This window comes from Stomoxys calcitrans, chromosome 3 (genome assembly GCF_963082655.1).
Source record: "Stomoxys calcitrans chromosome 3, idStoCalc2.1, whole genome shotgun sequence".
Lineage (NCBI taxonomy): Eukaryota > Metazoa > Arthropoda > Insecta > Diptera > Muscidae > Stomoxys > Stomoxys calcitrans.
In genome coordinates this window covers 98,142,773-98,162,118 of record NC_081554.1, presented here as the reverse complement: position 1 = coordinate 98,162,118, position 19,346 = coordinate 98,142,773, and positions in this window count along the sequence as shown.

Genomic DNA, 19,346 nt, shown 5'->3' with positions numbered 1-19,346 from the left:
TTGATAACGCTTTTCAATAAATCTTTTTGACTTTCAGTCAAATGTTCAGCTTCGTTTTCTCGAAATTCAAAATCGATCGCGTTTAATGTAACCGCTTGCGGTAAAACTTCAGTTTCCGCTTGTTTTTTTATTTTCTTCAATGGAGGGAATAAATTATTTTCATTTGGGATTTCAAAATCCTGTGGTATAGCATCAGCAAATATTTTTGTGATACCTCCTGGAGAGTAGTCGTTGGCGGGAAATTCAGCAACATTATTTGGATGTGTTGGGTCTTCTTCGCCATATGCTACAAACCATGATAAAAAATCTTGAACGTTTTCTTTCTCCCTTTCGGTTTTTGTTGTACTAGCATTCATTTGACTACGTTTTTCAATAGCCTTAGATGGCGTACATTTAAATTCAAAGATTTTGGATGGTTCGTCAACAAAATGCCAAGTCCTTTGTGCTAAATCCATAACCATTCCACATTGCTCCAGAAAATCTATACCAATTAGGGTTCGATTGTTTCTTGCCTTTGGCAAGCAAACAAAACGAATTCGTTTAAAACGTTTGCCTATAAGAATACAGGCTATGGTCGATAAGACCATTTCTTTTCTCGAACTTCCGTCAGCCAATGTCACCTCTGCAAATACTTCTTGAAATGGGACCTCCTTTTTCTTCAATAACATAAAAAGTTCGTAACCAGCTATGCTTGTCCTGGCAGCTGTGTCCAGATAAGCTTCTTGGTCCGATCCATTGACATTTATATTTATGGTTGGAACATTTCTACCAACAATTGTGGTTTGAATACTATTTAAGTTTAGTTCCTTTGGGCTTTCCATTATCTCTTTGTAGTTGCATTTTGGACAGTTTGACCTGTAAAATCCTGCAGCACCGCAGCCATAGCAGTTCAATTTTACTTCATCTTTGGTCTTTCCCCTCTTTTCGACCTCTATTCGCTTGTAACATACATCGGCTGTGTGGTTCTTTTTACGGCAGTATGAACAACGAACATTTGTCTTTTCTCGAGAAAGTTGGGGTTTAATGACAATTTCTGTCTTATTTTCAGTCATGAATAGCTCTATTTCTCGAGCGCTACTGAGAAGGTCCTGAAACGTTTTCACAGCTTCTCTTGGCACTTTCTCCCGAATGTTGACATTGATTTGATAGTAGATCATATCAATAATAGCACGCTCGGAAACTTTTTCTTTTAACAATGCAAATAACCGCCGTTTTCTGCAGATAAAACTGTCAGTGCTTTCAGTCGGTTTCTGCTTGTCCTTAAAAAATTTCGGAGTAAATTCTCCAATCAGATTTGATGGGCGCAAATGCACTTCTTAACAGATTAATAGCATCCTCGAATGTGCTAGCCTCATCTTTAACTCCTTGCCACCATGATGATGCATATCCTTCTAACAAAAGGGGCATACTAATAAGAGCCAAACGATCAGAAATGTGTGTCGATTCCTTGTAGACCAGGATTGTTGCAATAAAATCCTCCACATTTTCCTTATCATTTGAGCCGTTAAAACGTGCGCTGCAAGTACTAAATGTGGCGCTAATTTGCGGTCTTACTTGGACATTACTTAACAATGATGCAATTAACTGCTCGTTTAAGTTGTTATTATTTGACGAACTCTGGCTATTCCGATCGGAAAAATCTGCGTTCAGTGCTGAATAAGCCGTACTAGCATTTGGAATATTAGATGACGATTGATGCATATTTGCTGGGGCTGAGCCTTGAAATTGGAAATTATTTTGATGTGAACTGGTCGATGGCATAGTCCTACTAGTTTCGGTATTAGCAGACTGATCAATTGCCACTTGACCCATGTTCGAATTCTGATCGTTATTTACCGTAGAAACTGCATTATTTCCATTAGAATTCATGGTGTTATTTGGGTTTTGGCTATCCACAATACCTGCGCTTAAAGAATTCATGGTTGTTCTTGGCGTTTTCTTCATTGCAAGAATTTTCTTTATTAAGGCTTGATGGTAACCCTGTTGAGTCTATCTAAGAGAATATCTTTCTCCAGAAGAGTATGTATGTATGTTCGAATCTTAAAGATTGATGGAACGTAAAACACTTCGAATTCCAGTGAGAGCAAGAGAATTTAATCGACACCAATGGGAGAAACAGCTAAAGCTTTAAGCAAGACTTACTCCAACAACAACTTGTGTGTGATGAGCGAAACCAACATATGCACAAGCACAAGTTACGAAGTGATATTGGAACAGCGGCTTGGTAGGCAATGTGTATATCTCTTGATGTGATGATCACAGCAAAGCAACAACACACTGGTAAAACGAAATGCTGGGAAGAAGAAATGTTTTCGCAACAACAAAACCCTTTGCCTAGACTGTTGATAGACTGGAGCTGAAGCAACAGCAATGAGATGTGGAGTTAAAACATGCGGGAGTCACAACAACAACAACCAACCGTGGGCGATGACTCACGTATGGTGATTCCCTTTTTGTAACAACAACAAACAACTCAACCTGATGATAGCGACGGCAACAGCAGCATAAGTGGACGGCAATTGAATAAATGCGAAACACGTTTCTTCTTTTATTTTGCGAAAATTATGTTTTGCAAAAATTTAAATATTTTATGCAAAACTGTTGTAGAATTTTCAGCAAAATATTTAAAAATTTTACGGTGGGCGCCAATTGTAATAAATGATTATTTAGAGGAGTATTATTATTTATTAATCTGGTTCAAATAAGATAATAATCAGTATTTGTCCTCAGATTATTACCAGCCACTGGAGTCCCGAAGGTCAGCTAGTGTCTTGGTATTAATTTTATTTTTATGTTTAATATGATTTTATAAAAAGGAAAACAAGACGATGAAGACTTAGGTTTGCAGTCTCTTTATTTGTCAAGATACGGTAAAGAATGACAACTTATAGCTAAATGTATTGACTTACAAAGGGACAAGTAAAATCATGAAAACAATCTAGTATCCAATGGAATTAAAATGGAACAATTTGAAACAATGAAATACAAAAGTAAAACATATTTTCTCTCAACAAAAATTACAATTTATGAGGGTAGTTGGGACAGTTAAGGAAAATATAAATTAAGTTCAAATTGTCAAACATATAATTATAATAATCAACATTCATAAAAATCAAGGTAAATAAATACGGCCGTTACAGTTTGATATTGTAATGTTTTTGGAAATGGATTAAGACAATCAACACTTGACATGCTGTGTTGTTCCAATTAATATGTAATTTAATTTCGTAAATCCGCAAATATCTTAATAACATATTTTCACATCATTCTTTTTTCAGATGTGTAGATGTGCTGCAGATTCAAACAAATGTCATTGTTTCATTTAAATTGAAAGTGGATAATACTTAAGCATCATCAATTGAAAAAGGACTCGACAATCTGAGCAACCTGTCATTAACCAACAAGTGGAAGTGATTTAAATTGTCTCCGAAAAAAAGAGAAGCAAGCAGTTGAAGAGCATTAACAAAATAGCCCATCATCGGCAGCATCGCACAATGACAATTCCAATTGAATTAAATATACAAAAATGATCGCATTACAATGATTAAAGAGTTGCAGCCCAACGCAGAAAGGCTGCCAACAGTTGCGTAGGCACATCGGTGCACACACAGCCTACCACATAGACGCCATTTAATTATAACAAATTAAAATATATCTCCGTACAATAGCGAGCGGAAGAACCTCTCGGGACGCGCGGGGCCGGGACAGGGACTGACTTTCAATAAATTGAATTGCAATATTTATTATGCACATCGTGCAACGGTGAACCGAACATCGAGTTTGCGTTGTTCGTTTGCAAAAGGACACCGGTAAAGTTCTTTTGTATGCACGTGTGCGTGTGTGTTTGTCTACGCAGGGGAGATACATGTACACAATTACAACACCACAAAAGTGCAGAGACTAATTGATGTACTCGCATGGCCTTGTGTGCATACGAGCAATGTGGTGTGTGCGTGTGCATGTGGTAGTCAGTGTGTTAAAATGAAACATAATATTATTAATAACAATAATAATAAGTTAATTGTTACCGAACGTTAAAAAACGCGCCCAAAACAAATAGAGCGACAACAGGACACAAATTACATTTATCTGAAACGACTGCAGGCCTCTTTGCCATTGTATCACAAACAAAAGGCTTACCTTTTAACCCCGGATAATACATCAACTTTAAACAGAAAAGGAATCGAAACAAAAGCAATAAAAATTCAACATTGTGTAATCTCACAAAAACCTAAAGGCCACCAACAAAACACCATCCACGTTCCTCTCAATCCAAGTCCAAGTTATCAGCATCATCAGAGTTATCTTCATTGACAGACAGCCTAAGGTCTAGACCTCCAAAAGGTTTAACAACGTTTGTCGTCAACCAACAGAGTACACAAGCACACAAGCACACAGCAAGGACAGCGGTGAACATGGCGACCATAAAGTTGCTTATTATCGGTAAGTTTATTTTTGCAATTAAATCTCAACGATAGCAACAATATTTATGTACAATTATGTGTATGGGCTAAGACATCGGGCAAGTCAGTCAGTACTGTGTCTTTGTTGCCTTTCAGGGCCGCTTGAGGCAGCCAGTGGCATGAAAACCGAAAAAGCTGCAAAAATAATTTATAACTCTGGAGGTCAATGTTATTTCTTATGCAACTTAATATGTTGTATTCATTGGGAGGCGGAGCATGTTGTGTATTCTCTAACTAACGAAAGGAGGGGTGTTTGGTGCTAAGGTGGCAAGTTCGGTTACTAGTAATACCTAAATGTCGGAACCCAAATCTGATTAGGTACACGCAAAAAAAAAAAAAAATCATAAGCCATAAACAAAATCGTGGACAAGTAAACATTGGAACTAAAAACGTGGCAACTTTGTTTACTATGAAATTTATAGATCTTTTATGACAAATTCATGCAAAAAAAAAAGAAAAAATGTGGCGAATATAAAGTTTTCGAATTAATACCATTTATTCCTGATATTAAAGCATTTAAATATATCATATGGGTTTTCTTAATATATTGATTAGAGACTACTACACTTTTTGTTTATTTTTTTAAATTTTCATATTAATCGTACGTTTTCAAATGTCAAATTTCAGTCGAATCGGATTTTTGGGGCAAAGACTTTAAATCGAGATATCGGTCTATATAGCAGCTATATGCAAATCTTGATCGATCTAGACCAAATTACAGAAATATGTGGAGGCGCTTAACTTAACTCTATGTCCCAAATTTCGGCAACATCGGACAATAAATACGCCTTTTATGGGCCTAAAACATTTAATCGAGAGATCGGTCTATATGGCAGCTGTAACCAAATCTGGACAGATCTGAGTGAAATTGAAGAAGGATGTCGAAGGGCCTAACACAACTCACTGTCCAAAATTTTGGAGACATCGGACAATAAATGCGCTTTTTGTGGCCCCAAAACCTAAAACCGAGAGATCGGACTATATGGCAGCTATATCCAAATCTAGACCGGTCTGTGCCATAATGCAGCAGTATGTCAAGCGGTTTAATTTAACTCACTGTCCCAAATTTCAGCGACATCGGATAATAAATGCGCCCAAATTTCAGTAAAATCGGAGAATAAATGTGGCTGTTTTTGGCCTAAGACCCTAAATCGGAGGATCGGTCTATATGGCAGCTATATCCAAATCTGGACCGATCTAAGCCAAATTAACGAAGGACGTCGAAGTTTCTAACACAACTCGCTGTCTCAAATTTTCAGCAAAATCGGATAATAAATGTGGCTTTTATTGGCCTAGGACCCTAAATCGGCGGATCGGTTTATATGGGGGCTGTATCAAGATATAGCCCATCTTCGAACTTAACCAGCTTATGGACAAAAAAAAAAAAAAGAATCTGTGCAAAGTTTCAGCTCAATATCTATATTTTTGAAGATTGTAGTGTGATTTCAACAGACAGACGGACCGACGGACAGACGGACGGACATGTCTAGGTGGTCTTAGATTTTTACGCTGATCGATAATATATAAATTTTATAGGGTCGGAAATGGATATTTCGATGTGTTGCAAACGGAATGACAAAATGAATAAACCCTTACCCTTCTCTGGTGGGTATAACAAATGCCAATCAGTGAAATTTTTTCAATATTTTCGTTTTGTTAACTAAAGTAAAATAAAAAAATTTTATCATTGTTGCGAATGTTTAGAGAAAATTTAATTAAACGTTTAATAATAAAGGGTGATTTTTTTGAGGTTAGGATTTTCATGCATTAGTATTTGACAGATCACGTGGGATTTCAGACATGGTGTCAAAGAGAAAGATGCTCTGTATGCTTTGACATTTCATCATGAATAGACTTACTAACGAGCAACGCTTGCAAATCATTGAATTTTATTACCAAAATCAGTGTTCGGTTCGAAATGTGTTCACTCACCGTAACGTTGCGTCCAACAGCATCTTTGAAAAAATACGGTCCAATGATTCCACCAGCGTACAAACCACACCAAACAGTGCATTTTTCGGGATGCATGGGCAGTTCTTGAACGGCTTCTGGTTGCTCTTCACTCCAAATGCGGCAATTTTGCTTATTTACGTAGCCATTCAACCAGAAATGAGCCTCATCGCTGAACAAAATTTGTCAAAATTTCGAACCGAACACTGATTTTGGTAATAAAATTCAATGATTTGCAAGCGTTGCTCGTTAGTAAGTCTATTCATGATGAAATGTCAAAGCATACTGAGCATCTTTCTCTTTGACACCACGTCTGAAATCCCACGTGATCTGTCAAATACTAATGCATGAAAATCCTAACCTCAAAAAATCACCCTTTATTTACACATTTGAATTAAACTCACAGTCATTTGGTACAACACTTATGTATACTTGAAACGTTTTGTTAAAGATGACACACGCATTTTGAAGGCCATTGTTGGTTGGCAGAACCTTTCTACGAGTGACTAAAAGAATTTCACCTACCTGAAGTGCTTGAATCGAAAATAATGAATATAATTAAGTCGGTTATTTTTTGATAAATGTTTAATTAACCATATTAATATCTAACATCATAGAGCCATAAGCAGCGCTTTCAATTGCCCTTTTACACTTTCATAACCACATGGAAATTGAACTCATAAAGATGTTACCAAAGACACACTCGCGCACGCACACCTACACCACAAAGTGGCGAATGAACACATCAAAACAGTCATAAAGGACTCCCCATGGAGTGCCGTGAAGGTATGGAAGAGCATGGCAAAAATTAAACAGCGAGAATAGCAACAGTAACTACAACAGTCTCAATTATTTGGTTGTATTGGTTTCAGTTGCTATGAAGTAGGTTGCGAAACACATCCTTAATTCCTTTGTTAAGTGTTATAATCCAAGGCAACGTATTTGGGTTGGGTGCCGCGTACAAATTTCGTTATGAGAGCTGATATCAGCTTCCACATGACCAGACATTCTAAGCACATTTATAAAATTTTTCTTTAAGAGTCGTCCTTTTAGTTAGTCATAACCTTTGCAATATCTCAGATAATTGTAATTAATTATACATTGGAGTAGAATAGGATTCTGATATTCAAACCTTAGATAAGTGGCTGGTGACTCCCTCCAAAAGAGCCCCACACGCAAATATAGGGCGATTGGGACAAAATGGGGCTCGAATTTATTTATTTGTATTTCTACGCCCAGAAAAATTGGTCTGCTGATTTTAGCAAACATTGTCTGCTGATATTAAACCAAAAATTTTAAATTTTTGAATGGAAGCATAAAAATTTTTTTAAATTCTAAAAAAAATTAAAGCTTTACAATAAATTTTTAAATGTAAAATTTTTCAAATTTTTTGGAGCATACTTTTTGTTAAAAAGCTTTAATTTTGAATTAAGAAGTGTTTATGTAAGGTGTTATTCCAAATCGATTAGAAATTATAAAATTGCAGAATATTGGTAAAGTATTCATATATATGGACATTAAATTACAAGATAAAAAGCAATATAAAATTTTTTAAGTATTTATGACATTTGCAGGATTTTTTTAACATTTTTGCCATCTAAAGGCAGCAGCAAATGTTTGAAAGAATTAATGCAGCCCCATTTTCAGCAGATTTTCTGTTGTTGCACCAAACATGTTTGCTGTTCTATGCGCGGTATCTCTTTTTAGACAAACATAGAATATTGAATAAAAACTGTTATGCTATTAGAGCTATATCAAGCTATAGTCCGATTCGGAAAATAAATGAATGCTGAACATTGTAGAAGTCATTGTGTAATATTTCAGTTCATTCGGATAAGAATTGCGTCTTGTAGGGGCTCAAGAAGCAAAATCGGGAGATAGGTTTATATGGGAGCTGCATCAAACTATTGATCGATTCAGACCATATCAGACACGTATGTTGAAGGTCATGAGAAAAGCCGTTGTACACAATCTCTGCCAAATCGGATGAGAATTGCGCCCTCTAGATGTTCAAGAAGTCAAGATCCCAGATCGGTTTATATGGCAGCTATATCAGGTTCTATACAGACTTACGCCATACTTATCACAGTTATTGGAAGTCACAACAAAACACCTAATACAAAATTTCAGCCAATCGGATGAAAATTGCGCGCTCTATTGGCTCAAGATGTCATGATCCAACATCGGTTTTTATGACAGCTATACCAGATTATGAACCGATTTGAATCATACTTACCACATTTGTTGAAAGTGATACCAAAACTCCACGTGCAAAATTTCAGTTAAATCGGATAAGAATTTCACCCTCTAGAGGCTCGAGAAGTCAAGACCCAAAATCGGTTTATATGACAGCCATATCAAAACATGGACCGATTAAAACCATACTTAGCGTATATGGTGGAAGTAACACCAAAACACTACGTGCAAAATTTCTATTCCAATCGGATAAAAATTGCGCACTCTAGAGGCTCAAGAAGTCAAGACCCAAGATCGGTTTATATGGCAGCTATATCAAAACATGGACCGATTTGGCCCATTTACTATACCAACCGACCTACACTAATAAAAAGTATTTGGGCAAAATTTCAAGCGGCTATCCGTACTCCTTCGAAAGTTAGAGTGCTTTCGACAGCCAGACGGACGGACATGGCTAGATCGACTTAAATGACATGACGATCAAGAATATATATACTTTATGAGGTCTTAGTCGCATATTTCGAGGTGTCACAACAGAATGACGAATTTATTGTAGTATACCCCCATACTAAGGTGGATGGTATATTAATGCAGTACCACTTGCAGCAGATTTTCTGTTGTTGCAGCAAACATGTTTGCTGCTTTTTATGCCCTCCCACCATAGGATGGGGGTATACTAATTTCGTCATTCTGTTTGTAACACCTCAAAATATGCGTCTAAGAACCCATCAAGTATATATATTCTTGATCGTCATGACAATTTAAGTCGATTTAGCCATGTGCGACCGTCTGTCTGTCGAAAGCACGCTTACTTCGAAAGAGTAAAGCTAGGCGTTTGAAATTTTGCACAAATACTTTTTATTAGTGTAGGTCGGTTGGGACTGTAAATGAGCCAATTCGGTCCATGTTTTAATATAGCTGCCGTGTTAACCGATTTTGGATCTTGACTTCTTGAGCCTCTAGAGGGGGCATTTCTCGTCCGATTTTACTGAAATTTTCCACATGGCGTTTTGGTATCACTTCCAACAGATGTACTAAGTATAGCTGCCATATAAACCGATCTTTGGTCTTGACTTCTTGAGCCGCTGGAGGTGTCAATTCTCATCCGATTAAGAAATTTTGCATGAGGTTTTTTGTTATGACTTCCAACAACTGTGCTAAGTTTGGCGCAAATCGGTTCATAACCTGATATAGCTACCATATAAACCGATGTGGGATCTTGACTTCTAGAGCCTCTAGAGGGCGCAGTTATTATCCAATTTGGTTTACATTTTGTTCAACGGCTTTTACCATGACCTTCAACATGCATGTGAAGTATGGTTTGAATAGATCTATAGGTTGATACAGGTCCCATGTAAACCGATCTTCCGATTTAGCTTCTTAAGCCCCTACAAGGTGCAATTCTTATCCGAATGACCTGAAATATTACATAATGACTTCTACAATGTTCGGCATTCAATTCATTTCTGGTCTGAATCGGACTACAACTTGATATAGCTCCAATAACATTACAGTTCTTATTCAATATTCTTTGTTGGTCTAAACAGAGATGACGCGCAAAGAACACGATAAATGCGATCCATGGTGGAGGGTATTAAAGTTTCGGCCCGGCCGAACTTAGCACGTATGTTGAAGGCCAAAAGCCAAATCGGATGAGAATTGCGCTCTTTGGAGGCTCAAGAAGTCAAGATCCCAGATCGGTTTATATGGCAGCTATATCAAAACATTTACCGATTAAAACCATACTTCTCACAGTTGTTGGAAGTGATACCAAAACACCACGTACAAAATTACAGCTAAATCGGATAAAAATTACGCCTTCTAAAACCACGAGAAGTCAAGAGCCAAGATCGGTTTATATGGCAACTATATCAGGTTATGAACCGAGTTGAACCATACTTAGTACAATTGTTGGAAGTGATATCGAAACACTACGTGCAAAATTTCCGTCAAATCGAACTAGAATTGCGACCTCTAGAGTCTCAAGAAGTCATGACCCAAGATCGGCTTATATTACAGCTATATCAAAATATGGACCGATTTGGCTCATTTATTAATTTATTTCAAGCGGCTACCTTCAATCCTTTAAAAGTTAGCGTGCTTTCGACAGACATATGGACGGACAAAGAGACGGACGGACATGGCTATTTCGACTTTGTGGGTTCTTAGACGCATATTTCGAAATTAGTATGAAATTTTTGCGCTTTGTTTGTTTATTTGTTTGTTTGTCTGTTCCGTATGTTCCGTATAGACACAAAACGGCTGAACCGATTTTCATTAAATTTTCACAGATGGTAAAGTTGGGCCCCCGGTGAATTTGAAGTACTAAATTTTTTGATATACGAAGGGAGGGCGGATCCTTCCGCATACCCAATTTTCAAAAACGCCAGATATCTGAGATGCGTCCACCGATTTAAAGGAAATTTTGTATGCCAGCGTTTGATACCCTAAAAACACAAAATTGGTATAAAATTGTTGGGTCAAATAACTTGGGGGGACGCCCATCCCAAAACCAACCCGGACGGATATGTTCACCGATTGGGACAATATGGGTATCAATTGAAAAGTATTTTAGAGTAGAGTACGAACTTGGTAAACTTATTTCATCCGAGTTATTCAGGGGGTCCCCCACCCCTAAAAAACCCCCAACAGGACTCTTTCACCGCTTTGAGCAATATGGGTTTTAAATAAAAGATATGTAAAGTAAAGCACAAATCTGAAAATAAAATGTATTCCTTTGTATCTGAGGGGCCTCCCCCACCAAAACCCCCCGCAGGCCATATTTACTAATTGGTAGAGTAAGAATCTGATATAAAAATTTATTCCTTGGTATCTGAGGCTCCTCCTCACCCTCAGCAATGCTTATTAACCAATTTGTACCATATGAATATCAAATGAAAGGTGTTTGGAAGTTGAGTACACATCTGTTATAAGAATTTGGTCCACGTCCAGCCGTCCTGCCATTCCGCAGGACATGTATATCGTAACAAAAAATATTGAAATAAATCGTCTTTTGGGTCGGGGACCGACACTCTCCTTCAATAAAAACAACACCAAACTGTCATGTGGGACGACCGAAAACATATTGTACTCAAATTAAAGATGTGTGAGAGTGCAATCCCTCTCCCCCTATCCTACCCCCCCCCCCCCCCCAAAAAAAAAAATGTGGTATCCCAAGTAGTAGCTTTGAAATATGATTTTGAATGAAGATAACCAAAACAAACAAAAAATTAATTAGTGTGGATCTATCTGTTTTATGGCCAAGTGTTTCAGGGATGCCTCACCTCATAACTCCCCCTAATTCACACATATATACCGATTATAGCAATATGTAGCATTAATGTGGTTTTCGGGAGTATAGTATGAATCTGCTATCCACTTTCTGGGCAAAGGGTTTGGCAACTCTGATCCACCACCAAAACCAAGAGAATGAAGTGAATCTAACATCCAAACTTTAATGGGCGGACCCTTCACTTACCCTATTTTCAAAAACGTCAGATCTCGGAGATGGGTGGGGCAATGTAAGCGAAATTTAGTTTGTATATTTGAAATCTATATTTAGGTAACAGGCCACATCAGATAAAAGTTATATTTCGGAGCTGTATCTTAATCTAACCCGATTTTGTTCAAAATCACTAGCGATCGTTCTTGGACCAAAAAATTTGCTTGTACTAAGTTTTATGAAATCAGACAATCAATTCGACTTTGATCTAGAGCTGGCAAAATATCGATGACATTGATATTGCTTCTATATAAGTCTAAGACCCCATAAAGTATATATATATCCTTGATCGTCTCAACGCTCTGAGTCGATCTAGCCATATCCGTCCGTCCGTCTGTCGAAATCAGGATAGCGGTCGAATGCGTTAAGCTAGCCGCTTGAAATTTTGCACGAATACGAATCTTATATATAACAAGTATAAAGGCATTAAGTTCGGCCGGGCCGAACTTTGGATACCCATCACCTCGGGTATATATGTAAATCACTTTTCATCAAAATCCAGTGAAATTTGCATACCTTTTGTCCAACAGCAGTTATATCGAAATATGATCCGATTTGGACCAAATACTAATAAGTACAAGTCAATGTTCAATTATGTATAACAAAATATTGGTCTTTTTAGTAGCTATATCTAAAAATAAACCAATCTGAACCATATATAACATGGCAGCTTTATTCAAATCTTGATCGATCTGAGTGAAATTGAAAAAGGATGTCGAAGGGCCCAACACAACTCACTGTCCCAAATTGCGGCGACATCGGACAATAAATGCGCTTTTTCTGGCCCCAAAACCTAGAACCGAGAGATCGGTCTATATGGGAGCTATATCCAAATCATGACCGATCTGTGCCATAATGTAGAACTATGTCAAGGGATTTAACCTAACAATAAATGCGCCTTGTATGGGCCTAAGACCCTCAATCGGAGGATCGGTCTATATGACAGCTATATCCAAATCTGGACAGATCTGAGCCAAATTGACGAAGGATGTCGAAGGGCCCAACACAACTCACTGTCCCAAATTGCGGCGACATCGGACTATAAATGCGCTTTTTCTTGCCCCAAAACCTAGAACCGAGAGATCGGTCTATATGGGAGCTAATCCAAATCTTGACCGATCTGTGCCATAATGTAGAACTATGTCAAGGGATTTAACCTAACAATAAATGCGCCTTGTATGGGCCTAAGACCCTCAATCGGAGGATCGGTCTATATGACAGCTATATCCAAATCTGGACAGATCTGAGCCAAATTGACGAAGGATGTCGAAGGGCCCAACACAACTCACTGTCCCAAATTGCGGCGACATCGGACTATAAATGCGCTTTTTCTTGCCCCAAAACCTAGAACCGAGAGATCGGTCTATATGGGAGCTATATCCAAATCTTGACCGATCTGTGCCATAATGTAGAACTATGTCAAGGGATTTAACCTAACAATAAATGCGCCTTGTATGGGCCTAAGACCCTCAATCGGAGGATCGGTCTATATGACAGCTATATCCAAATATGAACCGATCTGGGCCAAATTAACGGAGGATGTCGAAGGGCCTAACACAACTCACTGCAAAATCGGATAATAAATGTAGCTTTTATGGGCCTCAGATCCTAAATCTGAGGATCGGTCTATATGGCAGCTATATCCAAATCTAGACCGATTTAGGCCAAATTGACGAAGGGTGTCGAAGGGTCTAACACAAGTCACTGTCCCAAATTTCAGCAAAATCGGATAATTGTGGCTTTTATGGGCCAAAGACCCAAAATCGGCGGATCTGTCTATATGGGGGCTATATCAAGATATAGTCCGATATAGCTCATCTTCATACTTAACCTGCTTATGGACAAAAAAAGAATCTGTGCAAAATTTCAGCTCAATATCTCTATTTTTGAAGACTGTAGCGTGATTGAAGAATATATATACTTTATGGGGTCGGAGATGGATATTTCGATGTGTTGCAAACGGAATGACAAAATGAATATACCCCCATCCTTCGGTGGTGGGTGTAAAAATGAATATACCCCCATCCTTCGGTGGTGGATGTAAAAATCAATTTGTGTTTGTTTGTAGATTTGTTTGTTTGTATGTTTGTGTGTTCCTTATAGACTCAGAAACGGCTGAACCGATTTTCTTGAAATTTTCACAGATGGTGCATAGTGATCCCTTGGTGAAAATAGGGTACTACATTTTTTGATATCTGAAGGGCCCAATCACGACAATATGATATTCAAATGAAAGGTATTTACGATACGAAAACGTATCTGATATCCATTTGTCGAACCAAGTGCTAGGGGGACCACCCCAACCCCCAAAACACCCCCAAATCTGACATATTTACCGACCATTGCAATATGGGACTCAAATGAAAGGTATTTGCGAGTAGAATACGAATCTGATATCCAAATGTGGGACCACGTTTCTGGGAGGGTAGACCCCTTCCCGAAATCACCCCCCAAACAGGTCTTATTTACTGACCATGGGAATATGGGGCTTTATTAATAGGTATTGGAGTGTAGAATTAGAATCTGTTATCCAAATATGGGACCAAGTGTTTGGAGGGCCGCCTCTCCCCAAAAACATCCCCCAAAGGGTACAAATTTACGACCATAGCCATATGGGGCTCAAATGAAAGGTCTTTGGGAGTAAAGCACGAATCTGATATCAATATTCGGGAAAAGTGTCTATGGGGCCACTCCACCCCCACAACACCACTCAAATAGTAAGTATTTGCTGACTTTTGCAATATGAGGCTCAAACAAGAGGGTTTTTAGAGTGGAACACAAATCCGATATATATTTTCAAGGCCAACTCACAGAGTTGCCGTCCATCCCCCAAAACACCCCCCAAGCAGGTCATATGCGGCTCAAATTAAAGGTATTTGGGAGCAGACCACGTATCTGATATCAACATTAGGGATCAACTGTCTAGGGGACGTCCCACCACCATAAAAACCCCCAAATAGGACGTATTTGCTCACCAAGACAATTTGGGTCTTAAAAAGAGTGGAACTAAATATTCATAGTTTTTAGGGCCAATACCCCAAACCGGACATATTTGCTGACTTTCGCAATAACGAGTTTAAATGAGATTTGAAAACGAATTTGATATCCAATTTTGAGGCCAATGGCAATATGAGGTTCTAACAAGTAAAAGCGTGCTAAGTTCGGCCGGGCCGAATCTTATTTATCCTCCACCATGGATCGCATTTGTCGAGTTCTTTTCCCGGCATCTCTTCTTGGGCAAAAAAGGATATAAGAAAAGATTTGCTCTGCTTAGAGAGCGATATCAAGATATGGTCCGGTTTGGACCACTATTAAATTATATGTTGGAGACCTGTGTAAAATGTCAGCCAATTCGAATAAGAATTGCGCTCTTTGTGGGCTCAAGAAGTAATGGGAGCTGTATCGGCCTATAGACCATAATAAACACGTATGTTAATGTTCATGAGAGAATCCGTCGAACAAAATTTCAGGCAAATCGGATAATAATTGCGACCTCTAGAGGCTCAAGAAGTCAAGATCCCAGATCGGTTTATATGGCAGCTATATCAGGTTATGAACCGACTTGTACTTTATTTGACATAGTTGTTGAAAGTAAGAATAAAGAACGTCTTGCGAAATTTCAGCCAAATCGGATAGAAATTGAGCCCTCTAGAAGCTCAAGAAGTCAAGTGCCCAGATCTGTTTATATGACAGCTATATCAGGTTATGAACCGATTTGAACCATATTTGGCACAGTTGTTGGATATCATAACAAAATACTACGTGCCAAAATTCATTCAAATTGGATAAGAATTGCGCCTCTAGAGGCTCAAGAAGTCAAGACCCAAGATCGGTTTATATGGCAGCTATATAAGGTTATGGTTTGAACCACACTTGGCTGGATATCGTAACAAAGCACGTCGTGCAAAATTTCATTCCAATCGGATAAGAATTGCGCACTCTAGAGGCTCAAGAAGTCAAGACCCAAGATCGGTTTATATGGCAGCTATATCAGGTTATGAACCGATTTGAACCATACTTGGCACAGTTGTTGGATATCATAACAAAACACGTCGTGCGAAATTTCATACAAATCGGATAAGAATTGCGCACTCTAGAGGCTCAAGAAGTCAAGACCCAAGATCGGTTTATATGGCAGCTATATCAGGTTATGAACCGATTTGAACCATACTTGGCACAGTTGCTGGATATCATAACAAAACACGTCGTGCAAAATTTCATCCCAATCGGATAAGAATTGCGCACTCTAGAGGCTCAAGAAGTCAAGACCCAAGATCGGTTTATATGGCAGCAATATCAAAACATGGACCGATATGGCCCATTAACAATACCAACCGACCTACACTAATAAGAAGTATTTGTGCAAAATTTCAAGCGGCTAGCTTTACTCCTTCGGAAGTTTGCGTGCTTTCGACAGACAGACGGACGGACGGACAGACGGACAGACGGACGGACATGGCTAGATCGACATAAAATTTAACGACGATCAAGAATATATATACTTTATGGGGTCCCAGACGAATACTTCGAGTAGTTACAATCAGAATGACGAAATTAGTATACCCCCCATCTTATGGTGGAGGGTATAATAAATGATATATAGATATATGAGATTAGAGCACGTTGCTGATATATTTTCCGGGCTTAGTGTTTGGGCGACCACCCCAATCCCCAAAACACCCCTAAATCGGGCATATTTACCAACCATGACAATGTGGGCCTAATTGAAAGATATTGGCGGGTAGAGTAAGAATTGATAGCCATTTTCGGAACCAATTTTCTGAGGGTCTACCCCTTTCCCAAAATACCCGACAAACAGCAATTTTTGAGTGACCATCGCAATATGGGGCTCAAATAAAGGTAATTGGGAGCAGAATACGAATTTTATATCCAAATGTAGGACCATGGACCCCTTTCCCAAAACACCCCCAAAGGAAAAAAATGTTTCGGCCATCCCAATATGTGGCTCAAATAAAAGGTATTTGAGATTATAAAACGAATTTGATAATCTATTTTGGGGCCATGTGTTTGGGGGACGCCTCATCCTGTTAACTTCTTTGAAGCCAATGGCAATATGGGGTTTAAATAAATGGTATTTGAGAGAAGATCTCAATGCTGATATTTTTTAGGGCCATGTACCTGGGAGTACACCTTACATCCAAACTTAAATTCGTAGACCAATAAAGATCATATGGGATTCAGATAAAGGCACTTATATTGTTAAATTGTTAGTCAAGCGATATACTATTTTCGTAGCATGGTATTTTACTAACAAATCTTTAATTGTCGAAAATAAATATTCCAAGGAAACTTTTGTTTCATATAAAGTAAAAGAAGGCGCAGCGGAGCGGGCCCGGGTCAGCTATTACTTTATATTGATGAAGGTCGTTGGGGATTGCAAATAGGCCATATCGGTTTAGATTCGGATATAGATCCCATATAAGCCCATCTCCCGTTTTGACGTCGGGAAGCGGCAATTTTTGTCCGATTTCGCTGCATGTTGTGTTCTGCAATAACTTCCAACAACTGTACCAAGTTTGGTCTAATTTGGTCTATTACCTGATATAGCTCCCATATAAACGGATCACCAATTTGACTTCTTGAGCCCCTGGAAGCCGCAATTTTTGTCCGATTTGTCTGAAATCTTGCATATAGTGTTCTGCATAAGATTTCCAACAACTGTGCTAAGTAAGGTCGAAATCGGTCAATAACTTGATAAAGCTCCCGTATAAACCGATCTACTGATTTGATTTCTTGAGTTATCGATAGTTTGCCAGCTCTACTTTGATCACAAGAATACAAATACATAGACAGACAGACGGGTATAGTTCAATGGAATCAGAAAGTGATTCTATATAGTTATCAATGGATCTAGCTCTTCTCCTTTTAAGTCTTGAACCGATTTTCTTAAAATTTTCACAGATGGTGCATAATGACCCCGTGGTGAAAATAGGGTACTACATTTTTTGATATCTGAAGGGGGCGGACAGACCCTCCCCTTTACCCTAATTTTCAGAAACGCCAGATCTCGGAAATAGGTGGTGCGATTTAAGCGAAATTTTGTGTGCTCTCATATAGTACCCTAAAAAAAAATTTGGTATCCAAATTTCGGATGGGGTACCTAGGGGAGTCAGATAAAGGAACTTATATTATTAAATTGTTTGTCAAGCGATATACTATTTTCATACCATGGTATTTCACGAAAAGCTCTTTAATTGTCGAAAATAAATATTCCAAAGAAAATGTTGTTCCATATAAAGTAAAAGAAGGCGCAGCGGAGCGGGCCCGGGTCAGCTAGTCGGATCATAAATGTGGCTATGGGCCTAAGACCCTAAATCGGAAGATCGGTCTATATGACAGGTATATCCAAATCTAGACCGATCTAGGCCTAATTAACGAAAGATGTCAAAGGGTCTAACACAACTCACTGTCCCAAATTTCAGCAAAATAAGATAACAAATGTGGCTTTTATCGGCCAAAGACCTTAAATCGGCCGATCGGTCTATATGGGGGCTTTATCAAGATATAGTCCGATATAGCCCATCTTCGAAACTTAACCTGCTTATGAACAAAAAAAGAATCTGTGCAAAGTTTCAGCTCAATATCTCTATTTTTAAAGACTGCAGCGTGATTTCAACAGACAGACGGACGTACATGTCAAGATCTTCTTAGATTTTTACGCTCATCAAGAATATATAAACTTTATAGGGTCGGAAATGGATATTTCGATGTGTTGCAAACTGAATGACAAAATTAAATTAATATTAATTCGGCCGGGCCGAATCTTATTTATCCTCCACCATGGATCGCATTTGTCGAGTTCTATGCGCGGTATCTCTTTATAGTCAAACAAAGAATATTGAATAAGAACTTTTATACTCTTGGAGCTATATCAAGTTATAGTCCGATTCGGACCATAAATGAATGTTGAACATTGTAGAAGTCATTGTGTAATATTTCAGTTCATTCGGATAAGAATTGCGCCTTGTAAGGGGTTCAAGAAGCAAATTCGGGAGATAGGTGTATATGGAAGCTGTATCAAGCTATTGATCGATTCAGACCATAGTAGACACGTATGTTGGAGGTCATGAGAAAAGCCGTTGTACAAAATTTCAGCCAAATCGGATGAGAATTGCGCCCTCTAGGAGATCAAGAACTCAAAATCCCAGATCGATTTATATGGCTGCTATATCAGGTTATATACTGATTTGCGCCATACTTAGCACAGTTATTGG